This window comes from Pleurodeles waltl, chromosome 10, assembly GCF_031143425.1.
Source record: "Pleurodeles waltl isolate 20211129_DDA chromosome 10, aPleWal1.hap1.20221129, whole genome shotgun sequence".
Lineage (NCBI taxonomy): Eukaryota > Metazoa > Chordata > Amphibia > Caudata > Salamandridae > Pleurodeles > Pleurodeles waltl.
The window spans coordinates 475,862,116-475,879,234 of NC_090449.1; positions in this window are offsets into that span (position 1 = coordinate 475,862,116).

The following is a 17,119-nucleotide window of genomic DNA, read 5'->3' on the forward strand; positions in this document are numbered from 1 at the left end:
ACCCGAACCTCAGTGCTTATGCTAGCTCTGCTTATAATTTGGCACTGTAGGCCAGTGACTTTATTTACCAATTTCAATCGGCATACTGGACCCCCCTTATAAGTCCCTAGTATATAGTACCTAGGTACCCAGGGCATTGGGGTTCCAGGAGATCCATATGGGCTGCAGCATTTCTTTTGCCACCCATAGGGAGCTCAGACAAACCCTTACACAGGACTGCCATTGCAGCCTACGTGAAATAGTGCACACACTATTTCACAGCCATTTTCACTGCACTTAAGTAACTTATAGTCACCTATATGTCTAACCTTCACTTGCTGAAGGTTAGGTGCAAAGTTACTAAGTGTGAGGGCACCTTGCCCTAGCAAAGGTGCCACCACATAGTTCAGGGCCATTTCCCCGGCCTTTGTGAGTGCGGGGACACCATTACACGCGTGCACTACATATAGGTCAATACCTATATGTAGTTTCACAATGGTAATTTTGAATATGGCCATGTAGCATGTCTAAGATCATGGAAGTGTCCCCCATTCCAAATCTGGTATTGGGGAGCCAATTCCATGCATCCTGGGGGCTCCACCGTGGACCCCAGCACTGCCAAACCAGCTCTCTGAGGCTTGCACTGTAGCTACAGCAGCTGCCACCTCACAGACAGGGGGCCAGATGTAGCAAACCGTTTGCGAGTCGCAAACGGCGAAAATCGACGTTTGCGAGTCGCAAACGTGGGTTTGCCATGCAGAAATGCATATTGCGAGTCGTTACCGACTCGCAATATGCATTTCTGACTCGCAAATAGGAAGGGGTGTTCCCTTCCTATTTGCGAGTCGCTGTGGGATGCAATACCATTTGCGACCGCGTATGCGATCGCAAATGGCATCGCAGTTACCATCCACTTCAAGTGGATGGTAACCCACTCGCAAATTGGAAGGGGTCCCCATGGGACCCCTTCCAGTTTGTGACTGGACCCAAAAATATTTTTTCAGGGCAGGGAGTGGTCCAAGGGACCACTCCCTGCCCTGAAAAAATACCGAAACTAAAGGTTTCGGATTTGTTTTAAGTGCAGCTCGTTTTCCAGTAAGGAAAACGGGCTACACTTAAAAAAAAAAAAACTGCTTTATTTAAAAGCAGGTCACGAACATAGAGGTCTGCTGACGTCAGCAGGCCTCCATGTTAGCGAGTGCCTATACTAGCAATGGGGCCGCAATTTGCGACCCACCTCATGAATATTCATGAGGTGGGTCATTGCGACCCCATTGCGAGTCGCAGTCGGTGTCTGAGACACCGTACTGCATAGCAAATTGCGACTTGCAATTTGCGAGTCGGATGGACTCGCAAATTGCAAGTCGCAATTTTGCTTTTTGCTACATCTGGCCCAGGGTTCTGCCCTCCTGGGGTCTGGGCATTAGCTGATAAGGTAGCCAATCCCCCTCTCAGGGCTATTTATGGTATCTCCTGTGGGCTCTCTTCAGATTCTGCTTGCAAGTTTCATTCAGGAATCCTCTGCAACAACTTCAGACTCTTCTGACCTCAGATCAACCGCAGACTGCTCCAAGAAATGCTGTAACTGCAACAAAGTGTCTACAAGAGACACTTTTCTTCAGCAACCTCAACTCCAAGTCAGCAACTGCAACAGTTTCCATGGTGTGGACGCTCTGGGGACTCCTGAAGAAATCTCCTGTGGAGTGACGGAATCACTCCCCTGCTCCAAGCAGGCACCTTCCAAGGCAACGACCGGTACCCTGGGACTCCTCTCACGGTGATGAGCCTGCTCCTAAGGACACAGAGGGTGGACATCATCAACATAGACTGTCCTGAGGTCCTGCTGACGCAATTTGGAGGAGGTAAGACCTTGCCTTCCCCAAGAATGACGGTACCCCTGTGTATTGTGTCTTCTTCGCCTCCTGAGGCCTCTGTGCACTCTTTGCAAAATTCCTTCGTGCACAGCCTGGCCCAGGTCCCCAGCACTCCACCCTGTGACTCTCAACTTGCACAGTTGTTCTCCAGCGGCGTGGGACCTTCTTTTGTTGTGCTGCATCTAACACGAAGTCTCATCTGCATCGATCTTCACTCCATGGGACATCTTTTGCATCATACAGGAACCCGCTGCCATCTACCTAGGGTGCATTTCTGCAGACTTCGACTAACTGGGGACTCTTCTTTTGCACCCTCTTCTGGGTTGGCAGGGGCTCCTGTCCTTCCTGAAACTTCATTCAACTTCTTGACTTGGTCCCCTTCCTTTGCAGGTCTTCAGGTCCAATAATCCAGCAGTTGTTCTTTGCAGACTTGGTTGGCTGGTGCAAAATCGCCAAAACGAGGTGTAGTGTGTCCTAAGGAAACTTGCAGTACATTACTCTTGCTTTTCTAGACTCTGTGGTGTGATCATTTACTTACCTTTACTGTATTCTTGCTCTCCCAGTGATTCTGCACAAACTACACTTGTCTAGGGGGGAATTTGTGATTCACATTCCACTTTTTTAGTGTATGGTTTGTGTTGCCTCTAGATCTACTTTCTCCCTTTGCATTCTATAGGAGTTTCTACTGTTTGCATTGTTCTATGACTATTTACCTGTCTAATTTTGGTGTCTAGTGTATATATTGTGTATAATACTTACCTCCAGAATTAGTATTGTCTCTAAGATATTTTTGGTACTGTGTCACCCAAATAAATACCTTTATTTTTGGTAACACTGAGTATTGTCTTTACTTGTGTAACTATAAGTTGTAATGCATGAGCTTTGCATGTCTCCTAGTTCAGCCTAAGCTGTTCTTCTATAGCTACCTCTATCAGCCTTAACTGCTAGTAGGCTGTTAGAGGCTTATTAGGCTGTTAATAAGGGATAATTGGACCTGGTATAAGGTGTAAGTACCAAGGTACCCACTACAAACCAGGCCAGCCTACTACACAGAGAGATTGTTATGGCAAAGGTCTCTCAACACAAAGCGTCACACTAGCAAGATGTTTGCTACAAATGTAATAGTGAAGATTTGATGCACAGTGGAACAGAATCACCTCTGGCTTACCAGTAAACCTCTTGGACTGTCACTTCATAGGTTGAAGGTTCAAATACTGGCATCTCATGACAGTGTGTCTGTTTATTTACTTGTGTTTTGAATGTTAAGCATTCCTAGTGATGGATCATTTAATCTTTAATGGTTTCTTCATACAATTAATTCAAAGCATTTCACGAGCAAGATGTTTGCAATGAATGTTATAGTTACCTTTTGAGGTACAGCACAACAGAGTCGCCTCTGGCCTACTAGTACAGCTCTTTAACTGTCCCTCGGTAGGTTGAAGGTTCAAATCCTAGTTTTTCATGGTAGTATGTCTGTTTGTTTACTCATGCTTTGAATGTTAAACATTCCTAGTGATGGAACATTTACCTCTTTTTCCTAGCACCATCTTTGGTTTGAATGTCATATTGATGTCTGGAGACTGCATAGAAAGGAGTCACGAGCACCCTAGTGGATAAGTTTTCAGACCGTCACACATTAGGTTTAGGGATCCAGTCTAGGTTTGTCAGCTGTCATTTCTCACCTTTAAATTCCTTATAACTTCAAATGCTTAAGGTACAGACAGAAAGGTGGTCTCACTATTTGTACTTCTCAAATAATTTTGCTTTCAATTTGTCAGAACATTTCTCATTCTAAGTGGCACAGAGATGAGAGGTTATAGAGGGTTGGCTGTAGGACTTTGCTGCATATCAGGCCCTGTGGGCATTCTCCGCAAAGCACGAGGGTGTGGTTGGTGCGGGGTTGGGCGGTTATAGGGGGTTGGCCGCAGTTCATGGCCACAGGCCAGGCCCTGCAGTTGACCCCCACCGCACATAGCCTTTGGCCGTGCACACAGGTGGTTAAATTAACGTATAGTAATACAAAACATTTTACGTTAAAAGAAACATAGAAGTAGAAACCATAGAAATTCACTGAAAAAACAAAGGTTACAGGGACGTTATAGTTGGGAAATAGTTTACAAAAATAAAAAATAATTTAATAAACCAAAAGTTACAGGGACATTTAAATTAGGCCCACATTTAAAACGTACAAAACCATAGAAATTCACCTTTTAGAGGTATTTCAAGTACTATACTGCATGCCGTAAGGTAACTACAATTCACGCCCTCGCCATGCACTGCTAATTACAGCAGATATTACAGCACTCATGGTTCCCCCCATACCCTAGGGACCACCACCTCCCCAGGGCAAAACAGTCATTTATAATGGAGAGGCCCATATGGTCACCCCCACAGCCCACGGGACTGCCACCTCCCCGGGGCAAAATAGTAATTTGTAATGAGGGAGGCCCGTATGGCCACCCCCACAGCCCAGGGGACTGCCACCTCCCCGGGGCAAACTATTACATTATTGCTGAGGCCCATGTGGCCCCCACTGCCCCGGGGACTGCTACCTCCCTAGGGCAATTTATTCAAATTAAGGGGTCCACCACCTCCCCAGGGCTGAAATAACATAATTAAGGGGATCTGTCGTGGACCCCAGGCCCCGGGGACCACCACCTCCTTAGGGTTAAGTCAAACGTTGGGGGGGCACCCTAAATGAGTCAATAATGTACCCTGGGACTGCCACCCCCTAGAGCCAGCTCCTGCTATGTCCCTGGGGGCCCACCCGGGGGACATAACTGTTTCCTCTGATGTGGCAGGAGCTTTGACAGCTCCCACCAAGTCAAAGCAAACACTCCGGTTACAGCGGGTGAAAGATGTCAAAGTGCTCTCTCCAGCTGGAAGTGGAGTTTTCATCACTTTCCCTGCCCGCAGAGATGCAGCAGGGAGAGAGATGAAACGATTGCTCCTTATTAAAGGGAGCAACATGTTTAGCAGCTCCTTGTGTGCAACAGCATGAGAGCCCTGAGGCTAACCCAGTGGTCCTAGTGAGGGGCACTCAGGAAACATGAGTGGGCCCTGGGAGATGGGGTCCTGGGGCCAACGTCCACCAGGGGAGTGGGCCGCACAGTCCCCCCCCACTGAATTGTGGTGGGTCCTGGGAAATGGGATCCCCAGGCCAAAATCAGCCAGGGCTGCGAGGTGCACAGCCCCCCCATCCCCAGTTAGATTTAATATGGACAGTTCTTCGCGTATTTTGCTAGGATGATGGACAGCATACCAAAAGGCCCCCCAGTGCATTTGACACTGATTTTGGTGGCATATTATTGTTTGATATGGAGATATGAGGACATCTCCACAAAACAAAGAAGCACTTACGTCATATCGATAAGAGGAAGGACCCTGGTTTAGTGGTGATGTATGTCTTTGTAGTCTTGTTGGACTCTCTATAGGAGGATTCATATTATCACAGAATTTTGTAGAAAGACGCAGATGTCACAATCACATTGCCAAACGTACACAAGGTCGCTGGAGGCATTTCCTTGTGGTTCACTCCGCAGCTGTAGTGTAGAATTCGTACTGGATATTTACCCTAGGAGGCAGAAAGAACTCCGCTTGGGTAGATATTTTGTGTAAAACTGTTGACCCATGTTGGATAAAAGGGCCAGTGAGGTTCGTTTGTGGCTGAATCACTCACACAGCTACTGACACAGATACTCAGACACTCACTCATAGATGCACTCAGACACTCACTCAGACACTCATGCATCCACTCATATACCCACTCAGACATTCACGCACCCAATCACAGACCCTCTCAGACATTCATGCACCCACTCACAAACCCAATCAGGGTCACGCACCCACTCACAAACCCACTCAGAGACTCATGCAGTCACTCACAGACACACTCAGAAACTCATGCACTCACTTACAGATGCACTCAGACTCATACACAACTCACAGTCCTACTCAGACATTCACGCACCCAATCACAGACCCTCTCAGACATTCATGCACCCACTAACAGTGCCACTCAGGCTCATGCACCCACTCACAGGCCCTCTCAGGCACTGATACACTTACACACAGACCCACTCAGACACTCATACACCCACTCACAGACCCTCTCAAACACACATGCACTGACTCACAGACCAACTCAGAGACTCATGCACCCACTCACAGACCCACTCAGACACTCATGCACTGACTCGCAGACCAACTCAGAAACTCACTCACCCACTCACAGACCCACTCAGACCCTCATGCTCCCACTCACAGACCCAGTCAGACACTCACGCACCAACTGACAGACCCACTCAGACACTCACACACCCACTCACAGAGCCACTCAGACCCTCAGGCACCAGTTCACAGATCCACTCATGCACCTACTGGCAGACCCACTCAGACACCCAGGCACCTACTCACAAACCCACTCCAACAGTCATACATCCACTCTAAGACCCACTCAGAGATTTATGCATGTGGGGTTGGGTGGTTTTATGGGGTCGGCCGCAGGGCATGTCTGCAGGCCAGGCCTTGTGGCCAATCCCCGTTGCGCACAGCCAAAGGCCATGCATGGCTCTTGGTTGGGGAATTCTAGAGGGTTGGCTGCAAAGCACTAACGTATAATAATTAAAATTACTTTATGTTAAAAAAACATAGAAATTCATGCCTTAAAGTAACTATAACTCGTCACATCACAATGCACTGCTAATTACCCCAGATATTACAGCACTCATGACAACTTTTATAACATCATTATAAAAATGAAACATTAGCAGTAAAATTATTGAAGAAAAAACTGTGCATGGCGGGGCGAGAGTTATATTACCTCAGATCCTAACTATAATGGTCCTGTAACATTTATTTTATTATTTAAGTGAATTTCTATATTGTTTTTAATTCTATTTCCTAACTATAATAATATAGTTCCTGTAACATGTTTTTTCTGTGAATATATATATATATATATTTATATGTGTAATTTTTAGAGTTTAGGGTGCGTGTGGATTTTTAGGTGGCAAAGGAATTTTTAGGGTTTACCGTGGCGATAAGTTTTTGCGTGGCAGGGGATTTTTTTAGGATTTAGTTTGGATATGGGTTTTTGGATGGTAAGGGAATTTTTAGGGTTTAGGATGGATTTGGTTTTTTTGGGTGGTAAGAGAATTTTTAGGGTTTAGGATGGATATGGTTTTTTGGGTGGTAAGAGAATTTTTAGGGTTTAGAGTGGGTATGGGTGTTTGGGTGTAAGGCAATATTTAGGGTTTAGGATGGGTATGGGTGCCTGGGTGCAGGGGAATTTTGTGGTGGGAAGGGATTTTTTTAGGGTTCAGGGGCTGTGGGTTAATAGGGTAATAAATAAATGAATATATATATATATATATATATATATATATATATATAGTTATATGTACACAGATTCCTTTACCACAAATATGTAAGTATTTCACAGGTCAAGATCAATCCATTATATATGTATGCATGTGTGTTTATATATATATATATGTATATATATATATGTGTGTGTATATATATATATATATATATATATATATATATATACACTGAAAAATCAAAGAGTACAGGGACATTATAGTTCTGAATTTAATCGCACAAAACCTTAGAAATTCAGCAGTTATAGTTATGGTTGACTGAAGTAACTATAACTTGCACCCTAAGGTAACTATAACTTGCGCCTCTGCAATGCACAGTTTTCTCATCAATAATTTTATTGCAAATGTTGAAGTAATAATATCAGTGATGTCATAAAAATGTCATCAATTATGTAATATGTGGAGTAATTAGCTGTGTATGCTGAAGGCGCAAGTTATAGTTACCTTAGGGTGCAAGTTATAGTTACTTGAGTTAACCATAACTATAACTGCAGAATTTCTAAGGTTTTGTTCGAGTAAATTCAGAACCTAACTATAATGTCCCTATAACATTTGTTTCTTTCAGTGAATTTCTATGTGTTTTTTTAGCATGCACAGGCGTAAATGGAAAGGTCTGGCAGCCAACACTCCTGCATGCACCCAAATCCAAGCATCGCACGGCCTTTGGCCATGTGCAGCATCAGTTTGCATGCAGTGGGTGTTTTTTTTTCAGTTTTTCTCTTTATTCGCAGATCCACAAGTGGATTCGGGAATCCGGTATATATACATATATATGTATGTAAATCGAAACAAAGTCAAAGCAGGCTTTGTGAGGTTCTTCATCATAACGTACATCTATCACCTCACAGAGACGCACAAAAGACGGCGGCACTCTCCATTCTTGTGTTTCAAAAATGTACTAAGTTATCAAAACAAAAGCGTGATACCCTTCCTGGCTTCTTCCTTGTGTGTTTCCTTATTTAAGTTTACTGCCCTTTCCATGTTTTCCTCAAACAGGGTCTTACGTGCTTCCTCCCTCCTTGTATTACGATCCATATTGGTGAGGTTAATTTCCCTTGCAAAATCGAAACCAACAGGGCATCACTTATTTGTCACAGTTTCCACGTGTATTATCACTCACAATTCTATATAAGAACGGAGACAATCGTGATTCTTGTTCCTTCATTCACCATTTCCTCTTGTTGCAATTATTTCCCTAATCACGATCTGTGCCGGGAAAAGCTGCTAGAGGGAGCCGCACATTCATCATGGTTTCGAAGTCTGGAGTCCTCTTTGGAACGCTGTACCGGCGAACTACAGAGTAACATGTTGGTTGGTGCCTCCCCATGGCCTATATTTATACTTTCTTAGCGCCGCATTTGCATCACTTTTTGACACAAAAGCGGCACAAACTAACAAAATACAATTGTATTTTGTAAGTTTGCGCCACTTTTGTGTCAAAAAGTGACGCAAATGCGGCGCTAAAAAAGTATATATATAGGCCCATATGTCCCCTCCGAGACCAATGTGAATGCCTCCCCCCACATTCCTGCAAATCCCCGCTCACCTCAAAAATGGATCCCCGTCAAAGGTTGTCCTGCGGATCCCTGACAGCCGAGATGGAGGGGTGAAAGAAAGACTTTCCAAAGAATGCCGGAAACACTCCTCCTCTCTACTTCTGGGTGCTCGCCAAAATGCAGTCTGACCATTGCACTCAATATCGAAACAACATAGATAGAGATAAATAAATAAATAACCTAAAAATAGTGTCCCAGGGATTCTTGTTCCGCATCAGGAATTTCGGGATGATCCATCGAGCAGGGGCAGAGAAAAAGGGAGGGTCAAAAAATGGGTTTCCCATGTTAATTCGAGTTGGAGGTTTGAACACGACTACAGCCCGAACTGCTAGACAGAATTACACCAAATTTGGAAGAAAGCTAGATTTCGTTCCACAGATTGTGATTTTGGTTATTTGGTGTAAGTCCGTTCAGTAGTTTTTGAGATATTAAAGGGAACATAAATTTGTATATCTAGGGCCACGGATCCAACCCGATGGCTTTGCAATAAATAAGAGCTCATGCAGAGCGCAGCAGAACTCTGTTTGACTGCCAACACTTCAAAGCAGGAAGTGTTGGCAGCCATCTTGGGACTCAGCTACAGCCGAGTCCCAGAAAAAAAGTGAAAAAAAGAAAAGGGGCCAGGGTAGGTACGACCTGACCCACCTTTGGTGCTGGCATCCCAGAAGGACACCACCAGGGCAAAAAAGCACTTAAAAAAAAAAAACTATGCAAATTCACAGCAAAAAGTATAAAAAGAAAAAACAAGCCCAGGCTCCCACGTTTGTTTTTAATGAAGCCACTGGAAGGTCCAGGTCCCAAGGGCATATCAAAAATAAGGAGGAGGCATATAGGCCCCCTCCTGGACTTGTTGAAGCCTGGGGACCGCCACCTCACCAGGGCGATTATTACATTGAATGTGGGGGTCCACGTGGCCCCCCCTTCAGCTCCGGGACCACAACATCCCAGAGACTTTAATGATATGAATTTGCGGGGCCGCGGGGCCCTGCCACAGCCCCGGAGGCCACCACCTCCCAGGGGCTTTATTCATAATTAAGGGGGGTGCCCCCCGCCACAGCCCCAGGGACTGCCACCTACCCGGGGCTTTAATCATAATTAGGAGAGGGGTGCGCGGCCCCACTGCAGCCCAATGGACCGCCACCTCCCTGGGGCTGAATTTAAAATAGGAAAGGGGTACGTCATGGACCCCCGGCCCCTGGGACCACCACCTCCCTGGGGCTATTTCACTTTGGAGGGGGGGCGCATGGCCCCCTTGAGGAGCCAATGATGGCCCTGGGGACCGCCACCCCAAGGGGCAGGGTCCTGCTATGTCCCGGGGTGCCCACCCCTGAGACACAGCTGTTTGCTTTTCCTTGGTAGTAGCTGGCAGCTTCCATCAAGCAAAAGCAAACAAACTCTGCTTTCTGCAAGTGGAATCTCTGAAACAGCACCTGCTTGCAGAAAGCAGACGTTTCATCTGTTTCCCTGTATGCATATTTGAAACAGATGAAAACATTGCTCCCACAAGCTGGAAGCTGCTATTTAAAGCAGCCTCATGCTTGTTGGAGTAATGCCAGCTCCTGCAGGACGTGGGGAGCTGGCTAAGACCGTGGGGACCTAGAGACTCTCCCTGAGGTCCTGACACTCTCTTTCTCACTCTTCCATAACATAATGGGATGGAAGAGAGAGAAAGAGAGAGAGAGAGAGAGAGAGAGAGAGATTGTTATTGCAATGGTCACCCCATGCAATGACTTCAGAGTGTCAAACTATGAAGATGTTTGGCAAAAATGTTATAGTTATGTTTTGATGGACAGCAGACCAGGGTCACTTGTGGCCTAATGGTAAAGCTCTTGGACTGTCAGTATGTTGAAAGTTCAAATTCTAGTATCTCATGACAGTGAGTCTGTTTATTTCCTAGTGTTTTGACTGTTAAAATATCCTAGTGATGGAACATTGAAGTCTTTTTTCCCTCATAATCTGTGGATTGAATGTCATAGCTAAGTCTGGAAACTGCACAATAAAGAATCACCTCTGGTCTCCGATGTGCTTTGAAGGCTAAGGATTCCAGTCCAGGCGGTGGTTGGATTAACGTATAGTAATTACGCCACACATGACATCTTTGATAATATCCATGCAATATCTGCAGCAAAAGCTTTGACGAAAAAACTGTGCATGGTGGGGTGCGAGTTATAGTTACCTTAGGGTATGGGTTATAGTGACTTGAGATAACTCTAACTAAAACAGATGAATTTCTGTGTTTTTGTATGTTTAAAATGGGTACCTAACTATAGCATCCCTGGAACCTTTGGTTTTTTAAAGTTTTATATATATACATATATATATATACACACACACACACACACATATGCCTTTATGAATACGCCTTTACCACGGATGCCTTTACTACAAAAATGTAAGCATTATATATTTGTATAAACATATATACACACATATATATGTTTATATATATGTATAAAATATATTGCAAGGGTTTACACTTGTTAAATACTTACATTTTCGTACTGAAGGCATCCGTGGTAAAGGCATATTTGTTGCAAAAAAATTACATTGTTAAAGTCTTTCGTTGTAAAGGCATTTTTGTTACAAAGCTTCCGTTGCAAAGTCATTTGTTGTAATGGCATTTGTTAGTTCGACATGGTTTTATTCATGTCAGTTTTGGCAAACATTACATGATTTAAAAACAGACATTTTACATCCTCTTTCATTTTTTCATCAGCTTTTTAAAAAAATGCACCAATTAATTTATAACCCAGCTGAAAATGATCACCATTTACCCCATACGATAATGTTTTGTCAGCCCCTCTGATAATAAGGTCTACAGAGAAATGTTCACATCCACACTTACCAGTGTGTTCTTTGTATAAAAGGAGTACCGCCTGCGGAGTATTTGTTCTGTATTTGCACAGTGCGTCAAGTAACACCAGAAGCAGCGAGCCTAGTGTTTCACTGTGGTTGCTGGAATACATGTGTTACCTGCAGATTAGAGAGCAACAGTGTTGACTCAGCTTTTCATCCTTGCGGGGAATAAGAGGAGGGCCACTAATCTGGGTGACAGTAACGCCAGAGATGTAACGTGCCACGAAGCATCAAGAATTTAAAAGCCTCAAGAACGTACCAGCTCATGCTATATAAATTGCAAATTGTTATTCTTATGGTGCAGGTTGTAGTTGTATGCATTTCCTTCACCTTTGATTCTGAACGATAAACCATTCAGTTTGTCCCATTTCCAAATAAGACACAGGCCCTTATTAAGATCATGAGATAGATCCCCATGCAGAGCGCCTGCTGCGGAGATCTGCCTCTAAAACACAGCTCTCAAATTTAATCACCAAGGGGCCAACTTCAAAGGCCATATTTTTTAGGCCAGTTGCGTTGCACTTGCACCATGCAACATGGTCCATGTGTGATGCATGGCCCTGAGTCGTTTCATAAATCTGGAGTAACACAACGCAGTGCTACTCACTGCGTTGCATTACTGTGCCCCAGGGTGGCATTCCATGGGTGTTGCATTGGTGTTCCCAAGAAAAACCCATGGATTTTGACACATTCCTAGATTTACCAGAAGTGGTAGACCTGTGAATGTGCTAAAATGCTACACCTTCCCAGGTGAAGTGTAAAAAGGAGACATACATTTATTTCTCCTTGTTTTTTCTCTTTCTATGTGTGCTGAAATCTGCAGCACACATAGAAAGAGGAAAATGCCTCAGGGGATTGTTTTTGCAGGAAGGAGCCCCTTCCTGCACAAAAAAAATCCTCTTTACAATGCAGGCACCCTTGCACAATGGGGAAAGGGTACCTGTGTTGGCGTTAGGTTGCCAAAACAGCACCAGCACAGGGACAAAAGCAGGAATGCACTGTATTCTTTTAAATATGACTCATTCTGCCCCTTTCCCTGTCACGCAGAGCAGCAAGGTGACTTACTGCACTGAGTGACTTGCCATACATATGACCCTACGTATGAAGCACTAAATTATGCTGCTCGAGGTACAAAAGTGGCAAAGGTACAACAGCACCTGCAGAACGTCAAAAAAGCCCTAAAAAATAATGGCCATGAGAAGATGGCAAATCCCAGCAGAGGGCAACAGCCTGACAGATGTCCAGAACAAGCATATTTTCTATTGAGTGACAAGATAAATGATACTCAGCTCAGCAGGTGAAATATAAAAATACACTTAAGGTCCAGATCCACTTAGAGAGGTTAAGGAATACAAGGGGTGCAGCATGAGCAAAAAGCATGTATGAAGAATCTGCAAGAGACATCAGACAAAAGGTGGTACCACAACAATCCAGAAGGAGCATGCCGACATTCGACCTTCCGATTAGAGTCACAGCTAGAAGGTGATGGAGCAGATATGCTAATTGAAGAAATTTCCAATGACTAATGTGTGTTTATTAATGAGAAAAATGCATAGAGGAATTACTAATAGAGAATAACGTGTATAATTGAAAATGTGCCCTCGGAGAGTGATCACCATATGTATTGACAGATGCTAAATTAATAGAACAATCTATATAAAACGTATTATTATATCATAACTGAATGTATAACCTATGTTTTGTGTTAATTCACATTCGTAACTTAGCCAGACTAAAGGCCTGGTTTCGCTGGGCCTTGCTTGCCCATAACGTGGAGACTCTGAAAAGCTTTGTGAGGACTTGTAACTGGAAGAAAGGACCTTAAACTGTTCAGAGTTCAGACATCTCAGCTAGAACATCCTGCGATGTACCAGCGAACAGGAGATGATGAAGACAATTTGATACAATTATGTGTAGTGTAGGTTAAATGTACTTTCCCAGGACTTGAACAGTAGAGGCACTGACTAAAGACTTGTATGCAGCAATTTTGTTACCTGAAGAGCCAGATGATTTTCTCATCACAAGAAGGATCACTCAAATTAATGGGACATGATGCCTTTGCAAAAATAGAGATTTGGTAAACAAAAACTATACATTAGAGTCATAACTTCCGACAGATGGACCAATTAGCAATTAGTGGGATGGATTGAGAGACCCTAATAAAAAGTCATGACAAGGGGAGCAAAATCAGAACTGCAAGGAGAAAGTTGATGACGTCAGGAGACACTGTCTAAAGTGCTGATAATTGGGCTTATACTCTGTGAGCATGATATGTAGCTGACCACTGATGACTTTGGAATGAAGACTGACTTGTTGCTGATCCATCCTGGATAGGTAGCTATGAAATTTGACTGACAATTCTGTGCCTTTCTCTCTAGGTGCCAACTGCGCTGTCTCTAAATAGATTTTCTATCTTTAGATAGACTTTTTCCCAATTAAGGTTTTTATCTAAATTGTTTTTCACATGAAGACCCACATGCTGATGCTAATCTTGGTTAGGTAGGCTGACAGGGGAGACGTTGACGGTGACTTATGACTGACAAATTAAATTGCTGAATTATTCCATTAATGCTGATATTCATTGACTTATGATTTGCATTGTTGCTTATGTCTGGCTTTGGAGAATTCAATGTTTTCATTGATGAATTAACAAAGATTGATTAATAAAGGCAAAATTAACGTTGAATTAGAATTGTAATCAATAGGGAATAAAAATTATTAACCTTTCCATGAGTGATGTCTATTTCTGATTAAAATGGTTTTCCTTTTTGGTTCCTTAAGTGTTTGATATTGATCTATTAGTGTTGATTATTGGTTCAGTAATCACTGCATGATTAGGATACTCCATGCGATTCAAAAGGTTCATCAACCTATACGTGTCCCCTTGTAAGTTTACTTACTAAGGACCGGGTGCGCTAGCAGTTTTTGGTAGCAGCTTGATGGTTAGTTTCCTTGGAGAACTGGGTATGTGGTGATTATTGGTTATGGTACTAGTTTAAGTTAGGATTAGTTGTTTGTATTTTATGAGATTTTAATTTTGTTTTTTTGAAATGGCAATGGTAGCTAAGGTGATGTCCCCTTAAGCCCAGAAATGACTTTCCCCGATCCTGCTAGTAAAGTTGGGTATCTTCTCGGCGTATTTTGAGATAGTATGTTGCGCTTGCACAGGCTTAAGCTAATCGCAGGTGAATTGTGAGGTATGTGAGGATTAGTAGGGAGTCTCTGTGCTCCAGTTGAAGTTAATAGGAGTGTGCGTACTCGGTAGTATGAGAGCAGGGAAGTCGTCGAACTTCACATGTGTGTGGCGCTTTGTGCTCAAAAAGTATCCACGTGGCTGTAGGTGATGTATGGATCCTGCGTGGTCTAATATACTCCGGAGTATATTGACAAGTGTAGGAGACACAAGGGGCCAGATGTAGCAAAACGGCAATTTGCGACTTGCAAATTGCGAGTCCCTGCGACTCGCAATTTGCAAGTCGCAAATTGGTATGCAGTACGGTGTCTCAGACACCGACTGCGACTCGCTATGGGGTGGCAATGACCCACCTCATGAATATTCATGAGGTGGGTCGCAAATTGCGGCCCCATAGCGAGTATAGGCACTCGCTAACATGGAGGCCTGCTGTCGTCAGCAGACCTCCATATTCGTGACTGCTTGATCAATAAAGCAGTTTTTTTTTTTTTTAAGTGTAGCTCGTTTTCCTTACAGGAAAACGAGCTGCACTTAAAAAAAAAACGAAACCTTTAGTTTCGGTATTTTTTCAGGGCAGGGAATGGTCCCTTGGACCACTCCCTGCCCTGAAAAAATATTTGTGGGTCCAGTCACAAAGTGGAAGGGGTACCATGGGGACCCCTTCCAATTTGCGAGTGTGTTACTATCCACTTGAAGTGGATGGTAACTGCGATGCCATTTGCGACCGCGTACGCGGTCGCAAATGGTATTGCATACCACTCAGACTCGCAAATAGGAAGGGAACACCCCTTCCTATTTGCGAGTCGGAAATGCATTTTGCGAGTCGGTCCCGACTCGCAAAATGCATTTCTGAATAGGAAACTGCGATTTGCGACTCGCAAACGGCAAAATTTGCCGTTTGCGAGTCGCAAAAAGTTTCCTACATCTGGCCCTTGGTTATATGTTGTAATCTGTCTGGTTTCGTAGGTTGATCGGGCGTGGTCAACAAGTCAGTGAGTGTGATAATTGGGTGGAAGAAAAATTAGACTGAGATTTGGCGAGTTCTATGTACACCAGAACAGACCCATTGATCAGTTGAGAGTAAAATTTGCGGGTCGAATTTGGCTTGCGAATGTGGGAGACTGAGAAGGAGGAATAGCTATATGAGCCAAAAGAGCCATTGGTGAAAGTCCATAAGGTCTCTGAAGCAATTGTGTCCCTTCCTGTAGTAAACCAGCAAATTTCTTTTTAGTTATTGGGTTGTTGGTAAGTGCTCGCAATAATTTGCATTAGTTGTGTGAATCGGGTTAAGGAGGACGAGCCTCAAGACTTTGTCAGCCACTGTGTGTGAGTGTGACGTCAGAGTGTGCTGCGCTGGGATAGGTTGGTTGGTAAGAAGAGCCACGACCGGATTGGCAGCCGTCCGTAAGAGGCGATTGGTTGAGTAAGCAGGTGAAGGGAATCTTGGGAGTAAAAGTCATTGAATTATTGAATCAAAAGTAAACAGAACAGATAAAATTAAGTTTTGCAAGGTATTTAAGAGTGTGATGAGGTGTGATACTTACATTCAGGCATCAGTGGAGGAGCCAACCCCACCAGAGAATTCTCTGGTTTATATTGTGATGGCGGAGTGAGGTGTAGCACTGTGTCTATGGTTGAAGCAATGGTGCAAGTTAATTAAAAATCAAGGGTCTTTAGCATTTCCGGAGCATGGAACGTTAAATTTGAGAATTTTGGATCAATTGCGAATGTCATTGTATGACATGAGGCCATTACCGAGACCAGCACAGTTTGAAGCATTAGCGGTTTGGGAATTAGTGGCCAGACAGCAACAAGAAATGAAACTCAAGAGGAGGATGACGCGAGTGGAAAAGTCTTTAGCTGAAACTAGACGGGATTGGGAGCAAAAGTGATGGAGAATGGCGACATTACAGGAGGTTAAATTGTTCCCTGCTATTGCGGAGGAAGATGAATAGTGAAGGAGAATAGTGCCAAAGAGTACGAGGGTGGAGGGAAAAAGAAGAAGAGAAAGTCCTATGTGGTTGATGATGATTCTGATGTTGAGGATTTCATTACGCAGTTGTTGAGAGATAGACCTCCACCTTCAATAACCTATACGGGGGTCCAGGCACTAATGCTACTGCCCCTACAGCTGCTGCGGCACAAGCACTGGGAGCCGAGGGAGCTGTACAGGCAGAAGGCGGACAATTACTAGAGGTAGTACAGAGTACATCTAATGCAGGAAATAGTACTATAGTTCAAGCGCAGATACATCCACCTTCGGTGCAGCAAATGTAT